This window comes from Triticum urartu, chromosome 3A, assembly GCF_056163025.1.
Source record: "Triticum urartu cultivar PI428250 chromosome 3A, HENAU_Tu73, whole genome shotgun sequence".
In the NCBI taxonomy this organism is placed as follows: domain Eukaryota; kingdom Viridiplantae; phylum Streptophyta; class Magnoliopsida; order Poales; family Poaceae; genus Triticum; species Triticum urartu.
The window spans coordinates 108,957,840-108,971,282 of NC_141875.1; the positions used below are offsets into that span (position 1 = coordinate 108,957,840).

Here is a 13,443-nt window from a genome sequence, read left to right on the forward strand (position 1 = left end):
TTACCGATCCAGGGATGACACTTATGCACAGAGATTTGACCGTTTGAGGTCGGATCGCTACATATATGATTCAGAGCAATAGTCTAGTTTTGACATGAAGATTTCAATACTCAAGCATATCAACAAGCAACCTCAAAATATCAACTCTAAAGCAAGTTATCCCTTGCTCATTATGCTCAACAATTGATCCATTCATGAAACACACTCGCATATTAGCACACCCAATGCTCAAGTACGATCATAGTGCCCCTTAGATGGTGCTTTATAAGATAATATGGAGACTCAAATAAAAAAAATTCATAAAGTCAAAGAAAGGCCCTTCGCAGAGGGAATTAGGGATTTGTAGAGGTGCTAGAGCTCAAAGCAAAAAAGGATAGAGATAAAAAAACATTTTGGGTGGTATGCTTTTCCTGTCAACGAAAACGATCGAGTAGTTCCCAATACTTTCCGTGCTAGATATATCATAGGCGGTTCCCAGATAGAAAAAAAAAGTTTTTTTTCCTTTTTCCAGCATACTTTTACTTTCCATGGCTAGTCGTATCCATGGGTGCCTTCCATACCAACACTTTCCATGGAATTTATTACATGACAACATAAAGTAAATTCATTTTTCATTTTGGGACTGGGCATCCGTAATACCTTTGTCGTACCCTCGTGCAATGACAAGTGAATAAACACTCATCTTGAGAATGACACATCTAGCATGGAAATATATCAGCCACCCCCTACCGTTTCATGAGCGGTATAAGCACAAAAAAGAGAAGTTTATTTTGAAAATTATAGATGGCACATACAAATTTTCTTAGAACGGCAAAAGAATACCGCATATAGGTAGGTATAGTGGACTCATATGGCAAAATTGGGTTTAAGGATTTTGGATGCACAAGTAGTGATCATACTTAGTGCAAATGAAGGCTAGCAAAAGATTGAGAAGCATCCAACCAAGAAACAAAAAATCGCATAAGTGAGCATTAAGCATAAGTAACACTGAATAATGCACCACAAGTAGGATGTAATTTCATAGTATAACTATTGACTTTCGTTCTTTCATAGGGAATCACAAACCTTAACACCAATATTCTTACTAAATCATAATTACTCATCAACATGACTCACGTATTATATCAACATATCACAAAACTATTACAAGGAATCAAGTATATTTCATATGTTGCTTTGCTAGCTCAAACAAATCTAAGTGAAGAACATGAGCATAAAAATTTTCTTCTCTCAAAATAATTTAAGTGAAGCATGAGAGAATTTCTTCAAAAAATTTACTAACTCTCAAATAAATCTAAGTGAAGCGTGAGAGCATTTCTCCAAAAATAATAAAGCACACCGCGCTCAAAGAGATATAAGTGAAGCACTAGAGCAATTCCATAGCTCAAAAAGATTTATGTGACGCATAGAGAGCAATTCTAACAAGTCATAGCATAATTTTGGCTCTTAGGTGTGTCCAGCAAGGATAGATGACTTAAAATAGAAAGCAAAATAAGCAAAGAATCTGTTTGGTATTGATTTTTCTGTTAAGTAAAAAACAAGCAAAAAATAGCAACTAGCACTGGGCACTATGTCAATATGTTAGTCCCAAAAAATGATTTAAAGTTGCTATAAAATGATTGTAAAACATCCAAGAGTGATAATATAACAGCATGGAACCATAAAAAATTATAGATACATTGGAGACGTATCAGTAACAATATTGTATAATAATAATGCAACATTACATATTGTATGCTAACACAATTCTAATGCTCCCACATCAATGGGGCATGAATTTTTTGCCAACATATGCAGTTAAAGAAACTATAACAACAATGTGTAAACAGGACAATATGTAAAGATGCAGATGAAACATATACTTCTGTAACTCAAAATATTCTGAAAAATTAAGAAGTACTAAAAAAATTGCATAGAAGTACTTCATAAAAATTTCAGAAAATTTGCATGTTCCAGAAAAATATGAAAATTCAAATGCTTCAGTAAAAGTTTCTGTTTCTGCATAACACATACCAAACAAGCAATTTAAACACCCTAAAGGCAAATCTTGGCACATTATTTTTATAATACAATGGATTTGCACAAGGGGAAAATTATTTTTCTTAAAAAATTTCTCTGATTCAAGATTCACAAAGCTTCCACGGGCACGAACAAAAGTACAAGGATGTGCCCCACTTCAAGATGCTCGTCCTTCTCACTTTCACCTTTCTTTTTGAAAAGTTTTAAGTTCCCCTCTATATTTAAAAATAAAATAAAAACACACAACATAGGAAAATGACACTATAGAACTTCCAAGTTGTCTTCCAGGCAACTGCTACTTGTGTGATGTGTTGGGATTTTCTCGAAGAGGAGAGGATGATGCAGTACAGTAGAGATAAGTATTTCCTATAGTTATTAAACCAAGGTTATCAATCCAGGAGAAGAACCAAGCAACACTATGTAAACAACACCTGCACACAAATGACAAATACTTGTAACCCAACGCGTAAGAGGGGTTGTCAATCCCTCCTCGGTATTGAGATAGATTAAATTGTATGAGATTGGATAAATAGATCTAGCAAAAACACTAAATAAAATAAATAAATAAAAAGTGCAGCACGGTATTTTTGGGTTTTTGGAATAATAGATCTGAAAACAATATGATAGGAAATAGACCTGGGGGCCATAGATTTCACTAGTGGCTTCTCTCGAGAAAAGAACATACAGAGGGTAACAAATTACTGTTGGGCAATTGATAGAAGAGAAAATAATTATGACGATATCCAAGGCAATGATCATGTATATATGCATCACATCCAAGATTAATAGACCAAAACGATTCTGCATCTACTACTATTACTCCACACATCGACCATTATCCAACATGCATCTAGTGTATTAAGTTCATGGAGAAACGGAGTAATGCAATAAGAATGATGACATGATGTAGACAAGATCTATTCATGTAGGAATAGACCCCATCTTTTTATCCTTAATGGCAATGATACATGTGTGTCACTTCTCCTTCTGTCACTAAGATTGAGCACCGCAAGATCAAACCCATCACAAAGCTCATCTTCCCATTGCAAGAAAAATCAATCTAGTTGGCCAAACCAAAGTTTCGAAGAAGAAATACGAGGCTATAATAATCATGCATGTAAGAGATCAAAGAAGACTCAAATAATATGCATAGATATATCTGATCATAAACTCACAATTCATCATATCCCAACAAACACACCGCAAAAAGTCATTATATCAAATAGGTCTCCAAGAACGTTGCAGAGAACATTGTATTGAGAATCGAAAAGACAGAAGAAGCCATCTAGCTATTGCCTACGGACCCGTAGGTCTGTAGTAAACTACTCACACATCATCGGAGGAGCACCAATGAGGATGATGAACCCCTTCGTGATCGTGTTTCCTTCCTGCAAGGTGCTGAAATAGGGCTCTAGATTGGATCTCGTGGTTCTGAAACTTGCGGTGGCTGGAATTGTTTTTCATCGACTCCCCTAGGGTTTCTGGAATATTTGGGTATTTATAGAGCTAAGAGGCGATGGAAAGGACTCCCATGGGCCCCATTGCCCACTAGGGCATGCCAGGGGCCTTTGGCGCGCCCTGGTGCCTTGTGGGCCCCATGGGCCTTCCCTCTTGCACTTCCTTGGCTCCCAAGTTGTCTTCTTAGCAGAAAAAAAATCTCCAAATAGTTTCGCTGCGTTTGGACTCTGTTTGATATGGATATTCTGCGAAGTAAAAAACAAGCAAAAAAACAGCAACTGGCACTGGGCACTATATCAATAGGTTAGTCCCAAGAAATGATATAAAGTTGCTATAAAATGAATATAAAACATCCAAGAATGATAATATAACATCATGGAACAATCAAAAATTATAGATACGTTGGAGACGTATCAGCATCCCCAAGCTTAATTCTTGCTCGTCCTCGAGTAGGTAAATGATAAAAACAGAATTTTTGATGTGGAATGCTGCCTAACATGTTCATCACATATTCTTTTCTTTTGTAGCATGAACATTTGGACTTTTAGATGATTCAAAGCAATAGTCTATATTTGACATGAAGATTTCAATACTCAAGCATATCAACAAGTAACCATGTCTTTCAAAATACCAACACTAAATAAAGTTATCCTTAGCCCATCATGTTCCATCAATCAATCCATTCATGGAACACACTCGAATATTAGCTACATCCAATGCACAAGTATGATCATAGTGCTCCCTAGTAGGTGCTTTATAAGAGAAGATGGAGACTCAAATAAAAAAATAAAAGTTGCATAAAAGTACATAGATAGGCCCTTCGCAGAGGGAGGCAAAGATTTGTAGAGGTGCCAGAGCTCGAAACTTAAATTGAGAGATAAAAATATTTTGAGAGGCGTACTTTTCCCGTCAACGAAAACAACCATGTAATTCCCAATACTTTCCATACTAGATACATCATAGGTGATTCCCAAACATAAAATAAAGTTTATTCCCTTTTCCACCATTCTTTCACAATCCATGGCTAGCCGTATCCATGGGTGCCTTCCATACCAACACTTTCCAAGGAATTTATTATTTGACAACATAAAGTAAATTTCTTTTTCATTTCGGGACTGGTCATCCCTATTACCGCCACACTCTCGTGTAATGGAAAGTGAACAAACACTCATCCTGAGAATAACACATCTAGCATGGAAAAATATTGGCGACCCCCTGCCGCTTCATGAGCGGTACAGGCACACAAAAAAGAAATTCATTTTTGAAAATTAGAGTTGGCACATACAAATTTACTTGGAACGACATGGAAATACCGCATATAGGTAGATATGGTGGACTCATTGGGCGCAACTTGGTTTAAGGATTTTGGATGCACAATTAGTATTCCCACTTAGTACAAGGAAAGGCTAACAAATAGATTGAGAAGCAACCAACCAAGAAAAGAAAACGATTATAAACTAGCATTAACCATAAGTAATGCCTAATAATGCACCACAAGTAGGATGTAATTTCGTTGCATAACTATTGATTTTCGTGGTTGCATAGGGAATCACAAACCTTAACACCAATATTCGTACTAAAGCATAATTACTCACCAACATGACTCACATATTACTATCATCATACCTCAAAACTATTACAAGGAATCAAGTTTATAATATCCAATGATCTTCATGAAAGTTTTTATTATATCCCCCTTGGATATCTATCACTTTGCGACTAATTTCATATATTACCATTGCTTACAACAAGCTCTCAAACAAATTTAAGTGAAGAACATGATATAAAAAAATCATCTCTGAAAATAATATAAGTGAAGCATGAGAGTATTTCTTCAAAAATTAAAGCACCACCATGCTCAAAAAGATATAAGTGAAGCACTAGAGCAATTCCATAGCTCAAAAAAATTAAGTGAAGCACATAGAGCAATTCTAACAAATCATAGAATCATTATGGCTTTCTCAAATAGGTGTGTCCAGTAAGGATGATTGTGACAAACTAAAAAGAAAAACAAGCAAACACTCATATAATACAAGATGCTCCAAGCAAAACTCATGATATGTGACTAACTAAAAAGAAAAAAAAGCAAACACTCATATAATACAAGATGCTCCAAGCAAAACTCATGATATGTGACAAATAAAAATATAGCTCCAAGTAAAATTACTGATGGTTGTTAGAAGAAAGAGGGGATGCCTTCCGGGGCATCCCCAAGCTTAGTTTCTTGGTTCTCCTTGAATATTACCTTGGGGTGCCATGGGCATCCCCAAGCTTAGGATCTTTTCACTCCTTATTCCTTCATCCATCGTGATCTCACCCAAAACTTGAAAACTTCAATCACACAAAACTCAACAAAACCTTCATGAGATCTATTAGTACAATAAAGCAAATCACCACTTTAAGTACTGTTGCAAACCCATTCATATTTTATTATTGTATTATACCTACCGTATTCTAACTTTACCATGGCTTATACCCCCGATACAATCCATAGATTCATGAAAAAAGCACACAATGCAACTAAAACAGAATCTATCAAATACAGAAGTCTGTAGTAATTTGGAATTTGACCATAAATCTGTAACTCCAAAGATTTTGAAAATTTAGGAAAACATACACAATTTGTGTATAAACCTTGCGTAAAAAATATAGAATTTTATCACGCTTCTGTGATTTTAACAATTCTGCTACTAGGCGCAAAAGTTTTTGTTTTCCAACAAGATCAAGTCAACTATCACCCAACATGATCCTAAAGGATATACTTTGTACAAACACTAATTAAACATAAAAGCACAATCATAACATTAGCATAATTGTATGAACACACGAAAACAGAAAGAAAAAGAGAAAAATATATTTTATTCATTGGGTTGCCTACCAACAAGCTCTTTCTTTATAGCCATTAAGATAGGTGATACGTCTCCGTCATATCTACTTTTCCTAACGCTTTTCCTCTTGTTTTGGACTCTAATTTGCATAATTTAAATAAAACTAACCCGGACTTACGTTGTTTTCAGCAGAGCTACTATGGTGTTGTTTTTTGTGCAGAAATAAAAGTTCTCGGATTGGAACGAAACTTTTTTATTCAATAAATAAGAATTTCTGGAGCCAAGAACCACTGAAGGGGGGCACCTGGGTTGGCACAACCCACCAGGGCGCGCCCCCTTCCAGGCACACCCAGGTGGGTTGTCCCCACCTGGTGGCCCCGAAGACCTTAACCCTGATACTATAAAATCACATATTTGGAGGGGGGAAATCAGGGAGAAAGAATTACCATGTTTCACGAGACGAAGCCGCCGCCACCTACCGTTTTTCATTGGGAGGCCAGATCTGGAGTCCGTTTGGGGCTCCGGAGAGGCGGATCTTCGATCTTCGTCATCACCAACCCTTCTTCATCGCCAATTCCATGATGCTCCCCACCAGGAGTGAGTAATTCCCTCGTAGGCTAGCTGGTCGGTGAGGAGTTGGATGAGATTCATCATGTAATCGAGTTAGTTTTGTTAGGGCTTGATCCCTGGTATCCATTATGTTTTGAGATGGATGTTGCTATGCCTTTGCCATGCTTAATGCTTGTCCCTTTGGGCCCGGGTGCCATGATTTTGGATCTAAACCGTTTATGTTATCACCATTATATCTATGTTCTAGATCCGATCTTGCAAGTTATAGTCACCTACTACGTGTTATGATCCGGCAACCCAGAAGTGACAATAGTCGGGACACTTCCTGGTGATGACCGTAGTTTGAGGAGTTCATGTATTCACTATGTGCTAATGTTTTATTCCGGTTCTCTACTAAAAGGAGGCCTTATGTGGCACCCCGACTCAGAGAAAACCGAAACGCCCCGTATTCCAGCCCAGAGATCGACGTGAAGTCTTCTAGAATACGACACTGCTTAGTATAGAACAAACCAGCTCTCTATTACAACACGAATATGAATACAAGGGTTCCGATATTACAATGAATAACATCGGCACGGCGACACTACGCCAACCATGCTTGCTCTATACAAGCAGCATAACAACTCGAAGCAGCAGAACAACTACTGGCAGCGGAACAACGAACGACGATGATGGACTCCAATCCGCATGGACTCTGGTTGGAACGTTTATCCTAGCTCGCACGGATGGAAACCACGGCAAGCAATCAAGTAATCACGGCATGACCTGCAAACTGGCATGACACACCAGGTCAGTACATTGAATGTACTTGCAAGCTCACAATAACCAAAAGCATTCAAGACAAACAATAGCATGGCAATTACAGGTTAAGCAGGAATTATCATGAGATCATCAGGATAACATGGCATGAACAACATGAACATAATACTGCTAGAATAATATGAGCATGGCATGAACATATAAACATGAGGACACTATCATGCAACATGATGACATTATATGCACCACTTATTCTGTTCAGGTTACCTCGTAATCAAACGGTGATCTTTCCAGCGATCACAACCATGACCAACACTTGGTCTCAAACGGTGATCTTTCTAGCGATCACAACCATGACCAGCACTTGGTCTCAAACGGTGATCTTTCCGGCGATCACAACCAACTTATCTCATCATCGAACCGGGGTTGTTATTAAACACATTATTATTACTAGGAAAAGGGCTCGTGCATTGCAACGGGAGAAAATATAATCATATATCTCCTTAGAGCATCTCTAGCAGACCCCGTATAATGCCCCAACTTGCAAAATAACCGTCAAAATATGGGTCTGCGCAAAAAAAGCTGTCCGATCAGACCCCGCAAACGCGTCGGACCTGTAAATATTTTTGCAGGACGAGGCAAAATTCCCACCCCAACCCGCAAAAATGCAGGTTCTCCCCCTTGCCCAGACAGTGTTGTAGCTAACATCTAGCAATGCTGCAACACCCCAGATGGGTATTCTTCAAATGCAAAAACGACGGGATATGTTCTTGTTTTCATTCGACTTTGTCAACCTATTCAGTTCAATTTCGGTAGTTTATTGAGGTTTATTGAGATGGACATGTGTGCAAGAAGGTGGATGCTCATTTTGGTATTGGGAAGAAGAAATGTTTTTTCATACCCGAAATTGAAATGCAAATTACTGATTTACGGGCCGGCGCGGGGGGCGGCCGAGCAAACCCCACGAAGCGGACCCGTAAAAGAGGATTCGCAGAGGATTCGCCGGCCAGCGCAAAGCGGACCTGTAAAAAAGGATATTCAGCCCCCACACCGGCCCGCAAAGCCATATTTCCGCAAACTGCAAATGCATTTAGCGGGTCGGCATTATACGGGGTCTACCTCTTGGCCCAATAAGCATGGCCTAAACACCAAAAAAATTTACAAAAAAAAGGTAAGTACAATCTGCCATTACAGTACTGAAGATATTACATGGGCAAGACCCCAGCCAACATGCAGTTCTTTGCTGTGAGCGACCAAGAGCAGTGAGCTCATGGACGGCTCCAACTTGCGAACGAGCCACCTTGTTAGTACTTCTCTATCTCCTTGGACCAAGGCTGGCTATGCTTTGGCGCGATCTGTGGCTGCATAATTACAATGTGTTGCAATGGGTGATACCATGTTAAAATGTTGTCAGTTCTCAAAAAATAATGTTGTCAAAGCAGTGAAAAGGAAAAGGCTACATGTGAAATTATTTCTTGCTGCAGTTGGTTGTGAGCAGAGAATCAAGTTATCTGTAACAAGAGAATCAAGTTATCTATAAGAAAAGGAAACTAAGTTAAGCCATGGGTGTACTTTACTTTTAAGTCCTGAAGCCTTTACTTTAAGCACTGATGTTGTGCATGGAAGCTCATGCTGGAATACCTTTAGCTGCATATTACACCACAAATAGCTTCCCTGCTGCAAAAATTATGAGTCACTTCCAAGGTTCAAACAGTTCTTTGAATTTACCATCTTATAAAACAATGTATATGACCTTAATGTAAACATGTCTTAAAATAGTTCATGCACGGGCTATAATAACATATGAAGAACAGATCCATTCCAAGATTCACATGGTTTTTGAACCATCTATCATAGCCAAGAAGATTTGAATCGCAGAAAATGGGGCAGTACTAAGATGCAGGTTTTTCAATAAATCATTGCACTGTAGTTTGAATCCCTGTGCGCAGAACGAAATTTATGTTCAATGAAATCCTATTAACCCAATGCCATAATCCAAGATAATCTACCGAATTGCATTATTGAACATGAGAACTTATTATTGGAATATGTCAAAAAGGAGATCGGACTCCATCAAGAATAGGTTATTTAGAAAATAAATTACATGTCAATTGCAATAAAAAAATCTTCAAAGCACGTTTGACATGACAATTTGGCTATCACAAATGCCAAATAAATTACAGCCTATAAAGAAAACATCATGTAGCTAGAGAAAATGGACTTGAAAGAACTGCGTGACAGTAAATAGGAAAGAAGATAGTTTAGTCGGCAAGGCACATACAATCGCACCAACAAGAAAGAAATCCATCTCCATCAATCAAAGTTGTTCTTCTTCTATCAAGATACGACGAGCGAGCTATCTTTGAAAGAGCTACCTGACAGTAAATAAGAAAGAAGATAGTTTAGTCGGCAAGGCACATACAATTGCAACAACAGGAAAGAAATCCATCTCCATCGATCAAAGTTGTTCTTCTTCTGTCGAGATACGACGAGCGAGCTATCTGTATGTAGTGGAGTACACATACAGCGTAGTTAGTGCAGAGATGCCCTCATGCCCATCGTCCATCAATCGACTCAAAAGAAAAGGTTCCGACCAAGCAAGCATGAGAACCCCAACCTCTCACAGTCCACAGAAGAGCTATATAGCCTACAACATATCCTTGCTACGCAGTGCGCCCCAAACACTGACCTTTTTCATCAGAGAATGAACTTGTACTTTGGTAAGTGATTAATCACATCCACAAGTCAGTTTTATTCTGTGGAATTCGATGGCAACCTACTGCCTCGATTTGGTGCTCTGTCATTCTGAAGAAACATTATGTATTCCTATGCTAACTTTCAGGGGAAGACTGAACACAAAGTATTTCATGGTCAGAAGCAATGTCAGAATAGCATCAGCCACACGGGTATTTCTTCCTGTAGTACAAGAAACCATATGCCGGCGAGAAGCCAACTTATTCAATCAATTTGATTAACTCATAAAAGGAGATATCTTTTCTGTCCATGAATCCTTCTAGAACTTTATGTTGTTGATTCTCATCTTGGTAGAAAAGGCAAATTTTCCAGATTTCCACAGCCATCTACAATGATATGGACGTAAGGAGCATCAGCACCAAACCAACCTTACAGTGGCATGAAGTGAAAAGAAGGTTGGCATGTTATTTGTAACGATCTAGGATTTATTCATACAGAAATGGAGGGAAATATATCAGCCTTGTGCACTTTGTATGTTCAGTGTTTGCAGAGTGTACGCACAAGCACCTTGAGCACTTTACGTCATGTACAATGAATTTCAGAGTATATGAACTTTTAAAAATTCAGTACTAATCAGAGTACAAGATGTGGGGCCCCCAATTTTGCATCACTGCTGCATATATCAATACTAATCAGAGTACTAAGAATCTCATAGTACTATCAGTATTGCAGAAGATGTATTATTAATTTCAGAGTGCAAGATCTAGTGCCCGGCCCCAACTCTGTATAAGTACTCCATATATCAGTACTAATCGGGGGATTATAGCCTAAAACCAGGGTATTAAAGACTGAAACGTTTAACCGCAAAGAAGGGGGGAAAAGGCAGCCAACATGTCACAAATATCTTCAAGAGATGCAGAATATACATGCCAATGCGATAGGATTGTAGCACACACAACTTCAGAGGAATAAAAATATTCAGAGAACATGGTACTGTTTTGTCATGCAACAATTCAGACTATAAATCATACTCGTACCAGTTTAGCACAATGACTAATGATTTCAGCGCACCCTCCATTCTTATCCTAGATTCACCACTGGCTGATTAACTACTTGCTACGCACTAATACCTACTACCAAATTCAGAGAGGAAGACACAAGGAGGAGGAAGAGAATCAGTCAGGATTCATAGTAGGGAGATGAGAGTAGAGGATACCAGCCGCGAGAATTGTGGTAGTCCTTCTGGATGTAGCCGCCGGAGTCGAAGATCGACGATGTCGTCGCCGCAATGATGCAAACCACATTGAGGCAGATCTTGGCAGCAACAATTCAATCGGGCGTTGGATAAGGACGTGCTGGGCGTTGGAGGAGCGGCGAGGTGGCCGCTGAAGGGCGGGAACAGAGGCTGCCAAACTGGGGCTTCCTATTGGATGAGGTGGTTGGGGCAGCATCCATTGGAGGGGAGGAAGGGTTGGGTTGCGACGGGGGCGGCAAGCGGGCTGAGGTGCGGCCGCGCCGGCGAGGGGGCTGGGGTGTGGCGGCGGCGAGGGGGAATAGATCGGCCTGGGTAAAGGTGAGGATCGAGGAGAGGAGCAGATGCGTACGGGTGTATTTTTTCATCGAACCGTTTTTTCCTTCAGTCTGGCAGATTAACAATGGATTGCGGGTTAAATAACTAAAACATAAGGGACTTTTTCGCAAAAAGGCCGCGACGATGAATCCGAAGACTCAATCCATGCTTTATTATTAATTAGGGAGAGACTAGACCGTGAAGACGCGCGTTGCTGCGCCCGTCCATTTTAAACAAAAATCTACGATATATTTGAAATGGATGAACAATAAAAATATTTCATGAAATTTGAATGGCTTAAGCTAGAATGCCATGATTGAGGGCATATTTATTTGAAGTTAGAGCCAATCCATTTGAATATTTATTTAATGAGGTATTTCACATATTTGAAATACTTAGCATATTTGAAGTTAAGAACTGGCCCGTTAGAATATCAGTATTGGCAGTATTGGCTTAGACCTAGTAGTCAGAACAGGTGGTGTCTCCTCCTGTTCTATATGTATGCTATAAATAGGAGCACCAAATATGTGTCTAAATACTCCAGTACATGTCCACATAGCATCGGGATCAAGATGGTCATGCTAGTATATTCCTATATAAACAGAAACATTGAGAAAACGCAAGCATGAACAATAACTTTTTTTTAGACATAAGCATGACCAATAACTGATCCCGTGCAGCGTAATACTATAATATATGTTTTTTTCTCTAGAGCTGGGCGGGCCCTGGCCCACTGATAGATGGAGGCCGTACTCCTGTCGTTGTGCCTATATGGGCTTTTTCAGCCACCAACCAGCCCGGCGAACGAGGATATCCCCAACTCGGTATGTGGAGCAGCAGCCTGAGTACGTGCGCCAGGTCGCGAGGCCGTGAAAACGACCTATCAGTGCTGGTTGAGATGACCAAATGGATCTGGTCCGTTCCAGCTTCAGATCGGATGGTTGAGGACCTCAACACGTTGTGGTGGTTCCTAACTAGCTGAGTTATACTGTGAAGTAATTACTGTTGACTCACAGTGTGACTGACACGAACTAGGCCCTTATCTGCAGGCACGACTATCAATAGATTTAATATACACTCTGCAAAGATTAGTACACTATACCCACACTATGGAACCCATGGCCTCGCCCTCCCATTCGGATGGACCAACGACGTTCCAACAAAACCGTCCTACTGCCATGACACTTTCCCGGCCACTCCGACCAACTCCCCTCTAGGCCAGGTCATGGGTGGCCCCGTGCCTACCAAAGGCACCAATGACCACCGTCGTGGCAAAACGGTCCCAAACGAGGACAAAAGCGCTTATCATCCAACTACGGGCGCACAAGGTTATGCCTGCTTACCGGGCCAGGGTACCGCACGCCCATAATCTTCCCTCGCTGGAGGCACCGGCGAGAGGCACGACGATAGACCCAGTTAGGACCTTCCCATAAAGGTAAGCGTGGTTGCACTGGTCAGCTCGATATGGTGGCACCATGACTCAGCCAACAATTGTTCAAGTTCAATTTAATTCGGTTAAACTTGAATGCAATATGATGAGCCATG

General features: G+C 39.9%; 1 long non-coding RNA gene across 4 annotated transcripts; it reads right to left on the reverse strand.

Annotated features, from left to right (window-relative positions):
- Nucleotides 1-7,356: 7,356 nt before the first annotated feature.
- Nucleotides 7,357-11,954, reverse strand: LOC125543100 (uncharacterized). Of its 4 annotated transcripts, none has more exons than XR_007298290.2 (4): nucleotides 11,545-11,954; nucleotides 9,916-10,714; nucleotides 8,536-9,311; nucleotides 7,357-7,647 (listed from the first exon to the last, which is right to left on the reverse strand). It is a non-coding gene; the product is annotated as an uncharacterized LOC125543100 (long non-coding RNA). The 4 variants fall into 4 exon arrangements; XR_007298294.2 differs by having other exon boundaries at nucleotides 7,360-7,647; nucleotides 8,536-9,308; nucleotides 9,916-10,009; XR_007298292.2 differs by having other exon boundaries at nucleotides 7,364-7,647; nucleotides 9,916-10,009.
- Nucleotides 11,955-13,443: the final 1,489 nt, after the last annotated feature.